The sequence below is a fragment of the Protopterus annectens genome, chromosome 5.part0, assembly GCF_019279795.1.
Source record: "Protopterus annectens isolate FY-2018-M chromosome 5.part0, PAN1.0, whole genome shotgun sequence".
NCBI classification, from domain to species: domain Eukaryota; kingdom Metazoa; phylum Chordata; order Ceratodontiformes; family Protopteridae; genus Protopterus; species Protopterus annectens.
The window spans coordinates 788,003,621-788,016,706 of record NC_056735.1 but is presented as its reverse complement, the minus strand read 5'-3'; the positions used below and the strand labels follow the sequence as shown (position 1 = coordinate 788,016,706).

The following is a 13,086-nucleotide window of genomic DNA, read 5'->3' as shown; positions in this document are numbered from 1 at the left end:
GAGGCCTTCTGTGTTAGCCTGTACTTCAGAGAAGTAGATACCAAACAGAAGCGGTGCCAGGACAGAACCCTGTGGTACTCCACTTGTCACTGCTTTGAGGTCAGATTTGGAGTCTGCAACTTTTACAGTGTGGGATCTGTCAGTGAGCCAGTTGGCAACCCATCTTGTGACGTAGGGATTTATACCTAGTTTAATGAGTTTAGCTATAATTCCAGAATGGGGGATGGTGTCAAAAGCCTTGGCAAGGTCAAGATAGGCTGTGTGAACCACCTTACCCTCATCCATGGCTTTGGTGACTGCCTCAAATAAGTCGATCAGGTTCAGGAGGCATGATCTGCCTTTCACAAACCTGAACTGGGTGGGATCCAGAGTTTGGAGGTTACCAATGTCTTTGTTTATGAGTTCAATGATGATATGTTCCATGGCCTTGCAGATCAGGCTTATCAGGCTAATAGGGCGATAGTTCCTGGGTTCAGTGGTGGCTCCCCCTTTGTGGAGTGGGATAACCGTTGCTTTGCGCCATTTGGTGGGCACAAAGCCTGATACGAGGCTATTATTGAACATGGTGCTTAAGTGGGGAGACAGTTCGTTCTGAAGTTCATGTAAAACGCAGACTGGGATGTTGTCCGGTCCCATGGATGCTGTGTTTTTGGCTTTAGAGAGTGCAGCTTTTACCTGCGTAGTTGTGATTACAGGAACTCTGCATTCTTCCTGTATAGATATGGGCCCTTTAGGGGGTGAGAAGGGAGTAAAGTTAGCACTGAACCAATCTGCCAGGATGTTGGCAATATCAGTTGGTTCTGTAATTTTCATGCCTTTGTGCTGTAACTCAGAGCAGATCTGGATGTTGCCATCTAGATTTTTGACATAGCTATAGAATGCTTTATGGTTGTCCTTGGATTTAGTGGTGATTTTGTTTTCGTAGCTAGCTTTGGAGGATCTTATAAGGGATCTCAGCTTCTTACTGAGGCTTACCAGGGTGCTCCTCCACTCATGGGATTTTGCTCTCTTTTGCAACTGTTTCTTCCTTCTGTTGTACAGTTTGTTTATGGCAGAGGACCACCAGATTGGCTTCCTTTTTTTGGAGGATAGCGTCTTGGTTCTGTTTGGGATAGCACGATCCATGCACTCGTGTAAGTGCTTATAGACTGCATTTGTGTAGGATTCAGCAGATGTAACTGTATTGTCCATCTGCATGGGTGTCATGAAGTTTACCACTTCTGTCTTAAGAAGCATGAAGTTGGCTTTAGAAAAATTTTTTGCTGTGATTTCCTTAATGGGGGGTGGGGGCGGGATGTGGATATCAAGGGTGATAAGCTCATGGTCGGATCGGACCAACGAGGAGTTGACTTTAGGTGTGGAACACCGGTCCCTCGTGTTGGTAATGACTAGGTCTAAGATATTGGTCACTCTGGTGGGAGTGTGGATAAGTTGATCTAGGGCATTGGAGTTTATGAATTCCAGAAAGCGTTGAGCTAAGGAGTTGATGCACGAGTAGTTTTCCCAGTTAATGGTGGGGTAGTTGAAGTTGCCCATTATTAGGGTGTTTGGTTGAACCCTAATATTTTCCAGTACATCAAGAAAAGAGGAGTGGGAATCCTGGGGCATGGTGGGGGATCTGTAGTAAGCTACAATTTGGATTGCAGTTTTGCCAAGAGTTAGTTGCACTTGGAAAACCTCGGTTGCATTATGCTGAGCAACTAGCCTGGAGGTGTGGATATCCTTAATGAATATGGACACACCTCCTCCTTTGGTGTTTCGGTCCAGGTTACATGGCCAAAAAGTGTGGTATGAGTTATAGCCTGATAGTGCAGGGGTGCTCTCTGGAGCCTTAAACCAGGTCCCAGTCACTGCACAAATATCGATGTTCTCCATTTTAAGGAGTACCTCGAGTGAGTGCATTTTGAGATTTAGACTTCTAGCATTGAGTAGCATTACCCTCAGTTTTTGCTTGCCTGTTCCTGTTATGGTGGTGAATTTGTTATTTGAACCTTGCCTAAAACTTCATGAAATTAGTATTGTTTTACTCTTTGATGTTAGCCAGAAGTGCTGTTTGCAGCACCTGCAATGTGCCCAGTAATGACTCCTGAAATTCATACTGAGTTACATGCATTGGTAACATATCTAAGCATGATTGTAAATTATTTTTTATAAGACCCATTGCTCCTACTACTGTTGGAACTGTCTGGGTAGCCTTCTTTCACACTGCCATCATTTCTGCCTGCAAATCCTGATATTTTATGACTTTATGTCTCTTGGTATGTAAGACAATGTAGTCACATGTTGTAGCAATTTCAACGGTCAATGCCCTCTTTTCATGTACAACTATATCTGGTATTCTCGCATCTATTTTTTGAACTGTTGGTAATGAATGAACCCATGTGATATAAACTTCATAATTTTCTATAATGCTTTGTGGCTCATGTTTCCAATGTTTTCAGCTACTTCAGTATTATAAATCTTGCACAATCCCAAGTGCAACAGTCTTGCCATATTATTATGCCTTTCAGTATACAGTCCTTCTACCGTTAGTATATCACAACCAGCAACAAGATGTGCGACTGTTTCCAATTCAGATTTACAAAACCTACATTTGTCTGTTTCTCCCACATGATCAATGGACTTTGTAAACCAATGTGTATGAAGTCCACTGTCCTGAGCTGCCAATATTAACCTTTCGTCTTTTGGTTTAAATTCATCTCACCTTAACCATTCCTGCATTTGATCCTGATCAACATAAGGTTGTTCCAAGAGTTTTCTATACTTGCAACTATATTTATGCGTTTTCCACATTTCTTGCCATCTCATTTGATCCTTCTCCTTATATTCTTTCTTTTATTTTTTGGCGCATTCAGTTGCTGCCTGATTTGTATCTTCTTCTGATTTGATTTCCATTCGTGCTTGACACCAATATGCTTCTGTTAAACTAAGCAAGGAAGGCATCCTAGACTTATTGTCCTCATGTTTTAAAGCTTTCTGTATGTTTTGGTCTTTTGAGGTCAGCAGATATATATGCTGCAGTCCTACAATTGCAGGTTTATACATGTAATCAATTTCAAGGAGGCCCATACCTCCTCCAGAACTAGGAATATATATTCTTGGTATGCACTGATTTTTATAAATCATTTGATGAGCATGAAGCATTCTTCTTGTTTTTCTTTCTAACCAATTCATCACCTTTTGGGGCCGGTCAGTCACTCCAATACTGTAAGATAGGTCATGGACAGCAAATTGGTTTATAGCTTGGACTTTGTTTGTAGATGACAGCGCTGTTTTCAATATTAATTGTAGTCGTCTAAAAAAATATTTACTGAGTTTTATTTGCATTTGTTCTTACTTTATTGTTGATCCTTCATCAGTTCCCAAGCATTTATGCACTCTCTCTTGCTCAAGTTCTTTTATATCACATACCTGTCCAAAGCTAATGTTTTCTTGGTGCTGCAGGTTTCCTGCTTTAAAGGTTGCTTTTGCACATTTATCAAGACCAAATAACATTCTTATATCATCTGAAAAAGTTTTGACCACTTGCAGTTCCTCATTTGATAAACTATACAGTTTTAAATCATCCACAAAAAAGAAGATGAGAGATCTTTACACTTTGTTGTTTTCTAGGAGCAAAATATTAGTCATAACCTAATCTGTTAAGTAAACAGCTTAATGGGTTAAGGGCAAAACAAAAGAGCAGTGACAATGAGTGACCCTGGAATATCCTCCACTGAATTTTACCACCGGAATAATAACTTGTCTTTTATCATGGCTTAACTGCATTGAGGTTTGCCACTGTTTCATGGTCACTGTAATGTAATTGATCAGCATAGGGTGTAGCTAATAAATTATCCATAAATGTGGGATAATGTTAAATGCTGTTTTGTAACCTATCCGTGCCATACTTATATTTTTCCCCTTTTTACAGTTCTCCATTATAACTTTAATTAGCCACAAATTATCCTTTGTTCTATTTGACTTCCTTTTGTTACTGTTTTGTTCTATTACCATGATTGAGTTTTCTTCTAAATGATTCTAAACTCTGTCTGCATCAATTCCAGTGTATAGATTACATGCCATCAGAAAGGCAAGTTATTGGTCTATAGTGTTTAGGATAGCTTGCAGGTTTGTTCTTAAGTATCATTTTTCCTATTGTTAACAGGTTGATATCTGTTCAGGGTGTGCATATAAATAGTTCTTACTCATGGCTAAATCTGTATGTAAAGATGTTAATACTTTTAGCCAGAAGTTAGGTACTGCATCTGGGCCTGTGGTTTTCCAGTTAGGAGCTTTTCTTAACTTTATCTAAATCTCTCTGGCTGTTACCTCATCCCATTTCATATCCTGTATGTTTGAACTTTTTATTCTTTCATTTACTTCTTCTATCCATTTAGCATCTTTGTTATGTTCCACTGGATCATCATAGATATTTCTCCAAAATGTATCTAGTTCTTCTTTTTTGGGTGGTCTGGTCTTTCAATTCCTTTTGCCTTGTTTCTCAATTCTCTATAGAACTTTTGGGGCCATCAATAAATTGCTTATTTTGTACTTTTCCTTTATATTTATATGTGTATCTTCTAAGTTTTTCTGCCTGTGCTGAGAGTTTTAGTTTATTATTTGCAATAGTGCAAGATAGATCCTGGTGCATTATAACACTGTGCATCGCTTTTTTCACATCTATCTTTTTGAGTGTTTTTGTTGATTTGCTCTCTCTTCTATACTCTTCTAACAGTGACACTTCTTGTCTTAATTGCTTTATAGTTTTATTTATTTGATACATCCATGATGGTATTCAATTTCTCCCCTTCCTTTTCCTTACTACCTTGTGTTCTTTTGGTAGAATTTTATCCATTATTAATTTAGCTGCACAGTAATATATACTGTTTATTTCTGATATATCTCATGGATCTCTATGGACAGTCCTAATTACTGTGTTCATTTGTCTGACTTTTTGGGTTTTATTGACCTTCTGCAATCTATTTCTTTCATTGATCTTAATATGTCTATCTCTATTAAATCAAGCAACTCTTCTCTTAGCTCATTTTCTTCTAAACTGAAGGCACATTCTTGTTCTCCATTTCTTCTAGGCATTCTATAGAGTGTTCTATAGCATCTTCCTGTGGCACATTCTCTTCAGTTTCATCCTGTGTCATCCATTGGTCTGTCATATGGGAATTCACTGGCCTATTACTCCTCAACACTGACTGCATCAGAGTTGTCACAGATTCCTGTTCCTTCCCTTGCTGTCCAGCTTTAAATGAACATTTATACTGGTTTCCTGTGGAAGGCTCTAAAACATCTTCATGTGGCAACTGAGCAGTGCCTTCCTGTTCCACACTGGATTCCCCTTAATACGGATGTCTATTGCTCTATCCTGCTGTGGTGCCTTCTGAGTTAGATTTTCTACACTGAATCCTTCACTTCACAGGTAATCTATAACATCAGTTTCTATTTCGTTAACTTCTCCATTACTAATCTTCTTTTCTATTTCTCCTCTTTGTCTTCTTATTTTTTGCATTGTAAAGTTTCTCATGTCTGCATTCCTTTGCCTGTATTTCTCTTTAAATATCTTTGGTGCTGCTCTTTTTGTATTGATTCATTTTGCTTTCTCCTTTGCATAAATATTACACCATATTACATCTCTTTTTCTTTCCCATGTCCATATTTCTTCTTCAGATGTCTCCTGATCTTCCTGTTTCTCCTTACTTTGGGGAGTCATGCCATGATGCAACCTTCTACACCAAATCCGTCACTTCACAGGCATTCCATAACTTCAGCTTCTATTGTTTTAACTTCTACTTTACTAATCTTTTCTACATTCCATCCTTGTGATATTATTTTTTTATTGTGAATTTTTCCATATCTGGATGCCTTTGCCTGTATTTCTCTTTGAATATATTTGTGGCTGCCTTTTTTGTATTGATTAATTTGGCTTTTAACTTTGCATAAATATTGCACCATATCAAATATCCCTTTCTTTCCTATGTCCATATTTCTTTTTTATACTTTTTGAAATTCTCTAGGTTTTATTGTTTATATTTTCACACTTCCTCAGATGCTTCTTTTTCCAAATAGATAAAAGTTTATTGGTCCATATAATGTTTTTCGCAAATCTGCTGTATTAATGAACACATATTTTTATTTGAGGCTTCTGACAGCTTTTCTTATGGAACTATTTTTATTTCCTTTAATTTCGCTCTTAATCTTTTTGTATTTCTTGTGTCTGGAAATTCTGGGCTTTTTGCATAATAGTAAATATACATAATTTCTTTCTTATCCTCAGTAGTCCACTATATTGTCTTTATACCTGTTCTTTAGCATATCATTTTTGGTGATTTTTGTGGACTGCTACTTCCGTCTACAATGGGGGGGGGGGGCATTCTAACAACAGGGCAGCTATCCTTACAACAGGGGGACCCCTTTGTGATTGTTCTGTTTTCATCAAAGCCATATAATATGATTGGAAAAATATTTGGAATATTTATGATTTATGTTCATTTACAGCAAATTTAACTCATGACATCTGTGACTTTGAACCATCAGACATTAAAAGATTACAAAAGAATTTTAAGCACAAAACACGAAAAAAACTTGTAAAAAATAAATAAAGCACAAAGACCAGCTCACAGGAATGGACTACACTTTAATATGAGCATTTTACACCGACGAAAGCACTCATATTAAAGAGTAGATGACTTTATGTTATTTCTACTTATGTCAGAATATCTGCCAAAATGTGGAGAATGTTGGCTTATGTGCAGGTTATCATCAAGATAATGTTTTCAGGCATTTTGTAAAGCAAATGGTTTCTTTGGCTTTCTTGTCACACTCTTTGATTGCTTCTGCATATTCAGAACTCTGTTTCCCTACTGCAGAAGATACTTCCAATTTTATATCATATTTATTTTTATTTATTTCACATTTGTTGACTGGGTTAGTCCGACTGAGCTGAAGCCCTTTTTTAGTGGAGGCCCAGGGAGAAAAGCACCACAATTTACACTACATGTAGCATAACAAAAGTAACATAACGAAAAGTAGATACAGTCAGATTATAAAAACATTAATTAACAGTACAATGAAGTACATACTTAACATACACAGAGAGTAAGAACATTCTACATTTTGAACACAATCAACACCATCGGTTCAGTGTGTAGTAACAACAGTAAGTGAGACAGCATAACTGCTGTATATCAAGAGGTTTCCTCATTTGTAATAGTAATTTAAGCTAGAGTAGAATGGTTACAGGTTAAAGTAAATTTATGAGTGAGGACAGATGAAGGAGGTGGAGTTAGGTGAGTGTGATATAAATGGTGTGGAGTAGTTAGTCAAGGAGGGTGGTTGCAGTGATAGAGCCATACACTGTTTAGATAACTTTTTGCAGCAATTTTGAATTTATGTTGGTGATGGATATTTCTAATATCCAGGGAAAGTTTATTCCAAAATTGAGCTGGGGAGTAACTGTAGAGGTTTTGCCCTATTTTGGTTTTAGGCTTGTAAATTTGAAGAAGGTTTTGTTCTGAGCTTCATAGGGACCTAGGTAGGGAGTAGGGGGAGAGTAGTGAGGCAATAGTGGGACAGAAGGAGGGCAGGTACAATATAGAATGTATTATTTGAAGCTGGGGGAGGAGCAGATGGTGGGGGAGTTCTAGCCAGTTTAATTTTCTCAGATCAAGACAGTGGTGTGATTGGTAATAAAGGTCAGCTGCAAACCTAGCTGCTTTATTGTAGGTGGCTTCGAGTTTTGAGAGGAGAGAGGGTTGAAGATTAGTCAGAATTTGTGAGCCATGGAATAGGGTGGGGAGAAGGTAGGCATAGGATAGGGAGAGTTTGGCTTTATTCGACAAAACATTTTTGTTCCTGTGAAGGAGACCCAATTTCAGATGGGTTTTCTTAATGTTGTTGAAAACATGCAGGTCAAATTTAAGATGGTTATTGATGATGACCCCTAGTAGTTTAGTGTGAGATTCCCCAGTGATAGGAGTGTTATTAAGGGATGAGATTGAGAAGGAAGATTTGAGATGATTCATAGATTTGGGGATGAAAAGCAGGAGTTACATTTTTTTTGGATTAAGAATTAGCTGGTTCTTGGTAAGCCAGGTTTCAATGGATAAGAAGGATTCCTGTGTTATTGTATTTAGGTCAGATAGGGTATTAGATATGGTAATAACTGTGGAATCATCTGCATATTGCACAATAGATGACTGTGGGCAAGAGGTAGACAATAAGTTAGTAGAGATATTAAACAGCAGTGGGCCAAGGATAGAACCTTGAGAAACACCCATCTGGACAGGTAGAGGTGGAGAAGTTGTAGAAAGCCATTTAACAGATTGAAGTCAATCACTGAGTTAACTAGTGAATCAGGAGATAGTGGAGGTGGAGAGGTTGAGTTCAGAGAGTTTGTTTAAGATGAGTGGGTGGGAGACAGTGTTAAAGGCCTTAGAGAGGTCAAGAAATAAGCATGAGACAAGATTATTTTGATCTCTGGCTTAGAATATGGTGTTTACAAAAGAGATAAGGGCAGTGGAGGTGCTGTGTTTAGGGTGAAAGCCAAGCTGAGTAGAGATGAGTAGGTTCTCTTGTAACAGGTAGTGAAGGATCTGATTCTGTACACATTTCTCTAGAAGTTTGGAAAGGGGGGATAGGATTGCAATTGGCCTAAAGTTAGCAAGATCAGAGGAATTGCCTCCCTTGTGGATGGGTAGGGTATAGAATTGTTTCCAGATAGTGGGTACTTTAGATTCGGCTATAGAGCAGTTAATGAGTATAGAGATGGAAAGCGCAAGAGAGTGTGCAGCTTTCTGGAGAAAGAGAGGTGTAGGCTATCTATGGAGGGAGAGCAGGGTTTAAGCTTTAGAAGCAAGGTTTTAATATAGTCAGTCGATACAGGTTTCAGCGAGAAGATCTGAGATGAGTTGGAAGGTGTGTGAGGGTTGGGGGGGTGTTTGCATTTTGTTTGGGATTGGATTGAGTGTCAATGAAATAAGAATTGAAGTTGGTGGCAGTTTCAAGGGGGGTGCTATTAGGGCAAGGTTGTGGGGATGAAGGTTTGCCAGGATGTAGAATTTGATTAATGGTGTGCCAGAATTTCTTTGGGTTTGCAATGTGGGAAGCTTGGGGGTTGTTCGCTCTCCTCATACCCACTTTACCACTAAGTCTGATCTATAAGACCTTTTTCCTCTTTCTATAACTTACTTTATCCAACTGCTCTTCTTTATGTACCCTCCCTCTAGTTCACTACATCCCTCCTCTACTACTATCTTCTTTTGCACCATTCCCTTTTCTGACCTACGGTCCCTTGTGCAGTCACCCCTCTCTACTTTTTACTCTCACTCTACTTTCCCTCAAATCTGAAGCTCCTGCACTTACACAATTCTTCTTCTTCTAGCCACTAATCTAATTATACCTTGTTTCTTTTCATTATATTACCTACAACCTTAACTTCCTTCCTGCTTACCTGCTGGATTTATTATTGTTGTTTCTCCTGTTACAACCTATTACTACACTTTTTGCATATATAGCTATGTACTATTCCACTGAGTATACTATGTTTTTCTTATCCATTGTATCCATAAGATTGTTTTGCTCTTTAATATTGTTAATTTGTCACTATTCGTATATATTTGTATGTCTGTTTGGGGCTTTTCCCCTCGATTCTCCACTGAAAAAGGGTAAATTCTTACCCAGCTGGACCAACCCGGTTAATAAATGCAAAATAAATAAATAAATAAATAAAGTTTTTTCTTGTCATTATGGATGGATTTCTTAGTAAGGTTACGGAGTTCTTTATAGTGTTGGAGGTGGGAGGAAAGTTTGGTTTTGGACCAGGTCCTCCAAGCCTCCAAGCCTTATCCCTTTTTTGCATTAGGGAGTGGGTGGTTTGTGTGAGCCAGGGAGATGTGATAGATTTTACTCTGACAGTACACAAAGGGGCCAAGGAGTTGAGTACATTAAGGAATATCGAATTGAACTTTCAAACAGAATATTTCAAACAGTACTAAGTCTATGATCAAACAATTCAAGTGTGCTACCTGTTTTTCACCTGCTTCATGTCTAACATTACTTTCCACCTATACTTTGGTCAGTTGATTATGTTTATCAGGCTGGAATACCTTGGACACAAAATCTCACGAATGGCTGGCATAGGCATCTTAAGTGCTTGCGCAGAGTCACACAGTAAATTTAGCTGACATTATTGTTTACATTGTCAAGAAACAGTGTCAACTTGATCAACTGCAGTTATGTTTTCATTTGGAGAGACATGCACTCTGTCTAGAAAGCATGTCTTAGCCATGATAAGTGTATCAGTCATATATTGGAAAACCAAGGGAGTCTAGGATAAACTTCCAACATATTTCACTATAATTACAAACTTAAATACAGTGTTGTGTAACATTATATTAGCACATTTATGGATATATTATGTTTCCTCCGGGTGATCCGGTTTCCTCCCACATCCCAAAGACATGCAGTAGATGGATTGGACAGTCTAAATTGGCCCTAGGTGTGAGTGTGTGTGTTTGTGTGCCTTCTGTGGAAGGCTGGGCGCCAGGCTGGCAACTCGACACCGTAAAACTCCACTGCCAATCATGAGCAGACAGATGATCCACTGTGGCGACCCCTAACCGGGAAAAGCTGAACGAAGAAGAAGAAGATGGATATATTATATGAGAACATGTTCTGCTTTGCAGGTGTGTGTTTTTGATTGAAGCATTTCCCCTGTTTTCGAAATTTCAAATCTAGTAACTACCACAGGTAAGTAAATGTTTCTTATACCTCATTACTTGCAATATACCTGCATATATATTTCTCTTACTAATTAGACACTGTTTTGCATTCTTGTTGCAGATGACAGAACACACTCCAGTTAGACATACATCATCAGCGCATACGTGAACCACATGATAGATCACTTACTATACCGTATTTATACACAATAGTTAGTTGCAAATGCTCAGAAAGTAAAACTGCATATCTTATTCACATCACAAGTAGTTTGTGATATGACATATTTCAGGAGGCATACAATCATGGAATTCATGCTGAGGATGACTGGAACAGTATCAAGATCGTATTTACAAAACTGAGGTATGCATAGCTTAAGTATGGACAGTGTCAGACAAATTTCTGCTCATCTTTATGTACTTTCAACAATTGCCAAGTTTGACATCCATGTTACCTCATTCAACAAAAGCACAGTTCAATGGAATAGAATCATTGAAAAGGTGTATAGGTGCTGTTGTTGTCATGGGTGATGTGCTGGTTTGGTAATTTACTGCAGGTGGGCTAAATTAGCTGTTCCTACACACAAAATCCCAGACCTAGTACCTAAAGTGCACAGCTGTGTAATAGACAACCTGTCAATCCACTCCAGCCATCCTTGCTGACAGGGATACTTAGTATCAAATGTAGATCACCATCATCACAGCTGAATACCTTGCCATTGCATTAGTAAGACAGCAATTTATTCTGTTTTCTTCTGAGTTATATATTGTAAAGTGCCAAAGAACATTAATCTTTTATGAGTTTTTCATTAAATAGTGATTTATCTGTTCCATTTTATAATGCACCACTATATTGCTGCACCTTAAATATAATCTCTGCTTCATCTCATGGCTGCTGTTCTAATCAAATAGATCATTGCTGATATTTTGACAGAAAAGTTAAATTACTCACAAGTGGGCACAGAGGCTTTGCACATAATAAAAAATATACAAAATATGCAATTTATAAACTGTACTACATTTTAACATACCAGTAAAATGGGGGGCATCCAAGACCAGTTATACGACGCTCATTTTTATGACACATCCTTCGGCAGCAACCCCTGCCATTTGCACAGCTCAGGACGTCTACCTCACATCCATCTGATACTTTATCTCCATCTTTTTCACCTAAGATGATAACGTTTATAGCTAATATTAGAGCAGTAGTACATCTTTAAACTTTTAGCATGCCACTAAGGACAAAAGCAAAGTAATAAATCAGTGCCTGGAAAAGCAGATCACTGGATTGATTTTGTATATAAAGATGATTAAATGAAAGCAAACACTAAGCATTTATTTTTCTTTACCTCAAAAGAGTCACATAATCTCAAAATATGTACCCAATAACTTGCTGTTTTGTGTACAGTCATTTTGCATAAGGAGCAGTTTGGTATAGTTTCACTTATTTATCCACAAAGCCATTACATCTTTCACTTTATTTACAGAAATTTTTCATTCACAATAATTTACAAAAATGTCTGTTGCCACTAAGATGCTTGGCACAGAATATGGCTAAATTCATTCATTTTAAAACACTCTTTATATAGTTTAAGGTTGTAAGGAGCTAGGCCTATACTTGGAAAAAATGGACTTAAGTCAATAAACAGCCTTGGATGGCACACCAATCCATTACAGGAAAAAGACACCTTTACATGGCCAATGTACATGCCTGAGGTAAATTAGATATTTTTCAGTTCACCTGTATTTATGTTTGCAAGATGTTGAAAGAAGCCAAAGACATACCTCCATGGACATAAAGGTATTATGCAAGCATTGTGCTGAATGGAACCCAGATGAGATAAGAACCTAAGAAACAGACATTTTGACAGTCGTCATTAATCACTGCACCACTGTGCCACCCTTTGACAATATTAAACTTTGTAGAAAAACACTCTTTCTGAGATACTGGATTGATAATCGCAAATTTGCTCACATAAAATCATCCGAAATGAGTTGTGATTAACTAACCTGAAAAAGGGTAAAAAACAAATAAACAAAAATCTCCATTCTCAACTTCTCTACTCAGCAGTGTTATCTGGTTGCCAATATTTTTCTTCCAGAATCATCTAATGTTTGTATCCCCTTCTTTAGTACTGTTCTTTTGAGATGAATACTGGTAAAAATAATGTTTTTTGTAATAACATGGGAAACAATATATTCTCATTACTGCTACACAGTCAGACTTACTTTTAAGTATCCTGGTGTGCTGTTGGTTATAATGAACAGAATGCACACATATATAACACAGATATCTCAGTGACTATAATGTCTCTTACAGCAGTGCTGAAATGTTAAAGCCATTAAGCTATTTATAGGTATTTTATAAAGAGCCACA

General features: G+C 37.8%; 1 long non-coding RNA gene across 1 annotated transcript in view; it reads right to left on the bottom strand.

The window, feature by feature from the left end:
* LOC122802042 overlaps positions 1–13,086 on the bottom strand; it is a 111,999-nt gene that overhangs the window by 61,113 nt on the left and 37,800 nt on the right. Inside the window, exon 2 of the long non-coding RNA XR_006364854.1 lies at positions 11,741–11,879. This is a non-coding gene — a long non-coding RNA (uncharacterized LOC122802042). The remainder of the gene's footprint in view (positions 1–11,740; positions 11,880–13,086) is intronic.